We start from the raw sequence: 1,888 nt of genomic DNA, 5'->3' as shown, positions 1-1,888 counted from the left end.
CAGACCATAGACCAGACCATAGACCAGACCATAGACCAGACCATAGACCAGACCATAGACCAGACCATAGACCAGACCATAGACCAGACCATAGACCAGACCATAGACCAGACCATAGACCAGACCATAGACCAGACCATAGACCAGACCATAGACCAGACCATAGATTCATCTAGTTTCGACTAGATGAATCCCCAATATGCCCCCACTTGTTATCAATCATGATTAAACATGTTTTTAATTAAGCAATTCTTTAGCAATCAACCTTATTTCCTTCACCTCTCTGTAAAAGAATATTTTTACCCTGGTTTTTTTCACATTACATACATTTTTAGCTAAGAAAGAGGCCAAAAATTATTCTAAAAACTTTTTTTCAACAGTTTTTTTCAGTAATATTTTCCATTTTTTATATATTTTTTTCTAAAAAACAGAAAAAAATGTTTTTAGATGATAAATCCTTTTAAGCATTTATTGCATTTCGAAGTGAAAAGTTTTTCAGTTTTATTCGCAAGTTTTTTTTTCCAAAAAACATTAAAAAACATTTGTAATTCTTTTCTTTTAAAAAACAAACTACAAATGAAAAACTTTTCTTTTAAACCTTGTTTTTTTTTTGCAAACATTTTTCTAAGATTTTTTTTTTCTGTGAAATTTTTAACCCAAAAGCCCATACCCTGGTTTTTTTTTTGTTGTAATAGAAGGAGTTAAGTTTAAAAATAGACCACAATATGTTGTAAATTTTGGCCAACATCAAACTCTGCTTTTAAACAGTAGAAAAAGGGGGAGTTAGCTATAATGAGCATTGTTGAGGCCACCCCTATGAATTTTGCCTGCTTTTATTTATTTTTAGATTTTTTTATGCTTCTTGTTGAGTGCCACACAACTACTTACAAGTGGCAATACATCTTAGAAGTGACCACCAAATGTTGCTACCCCATCATCTTTATCATCAGCTCAGGATTGGTGTAGTTGGTTTTTTGCTGCTGCTTTTTAGGGTTCATAAAGAAGAAAAGAAAAAAAAAACAACAAGGAGAGCAAAAATATCTACAAGGATATTGCCACTTCTTTATTGTAGTTGTTGTTTTGTATACTTTAAGGACTTTATTTGAGTTGTGTGTGTCTTTTTTTTATTTGTTTTTGTTTCTAACACTTGTTGTTTTGTTTTTTATATTTTTTAGTTGAAGAACTCATGAGCAGAATATTTGATGGTGGGGTTGGTTACTTTTTTTTATTAGAAAAAAAAATAGGAAAATATCTGATATATCTAAGAAAGAGTTTAACTCAAGAATTTAAACACCAAGATCTTCTAAAGAAGCCATCTTGTTAGAGAACAATGCTTAAAGCTTTAGATAAATAAGGTTTTAGTAATCCAAGGATTTCAGTTAAAAGCTTTCATGTAATTCTCAGAAAAAAGTTTTTAAATTCACTTAGACAGCTTACAAAACATGTTTAAACATGTAAACTGTTCTGAAAGCTTTTTATTTAAACAAGTGAAAAGCTTTCAATTTAAAGCTTTAATAATAAGTAAAGTTTTAATAATAAAAGCTTTTTATTGCTCAAAATTAAACTCAATTCTATATTAGCTGTAAAAAGCTTTCAAAAATTGTAGCTTTTAAATCAGTAATACAAATTTATGAAAGCTTTATTTTCATAAACTTACACATCAGCTTTTAAAGTTTTAAATTTCAATGATTTATATAATACATTTATTTCTAAAGCAACTTAAAGCTTTTATGTATAATTTAGAGAGCTTTTACAAATATTTTTTATAATACTATAAGAGCTTTAAGCGAAAAAGCTTTATTTTATGAAGATCAAGCTGTTTAAGCGATATTCTTATTAAAAAGAAACAACTCTAGGGAAGATTGAAACATTTTGGTGAGAGTAAGCT

This window comes from Calliphora vicina, chromosome 4, assembly GCF_958450345.1.
Source record: "Calliphora vicina chromosome 4, idCalVici1.1, whole genome shotgun sequence".
Classification (NCBI taxonomy): domain Eukaryota; kingdom Metazoa; phylum Arthropoda; class Insecta; order Diptera; family Calliphoridae; genus Calliphora; species Calliphora vicina.
Note: the sequence above shows the minus strand (reverse complement) of the source record.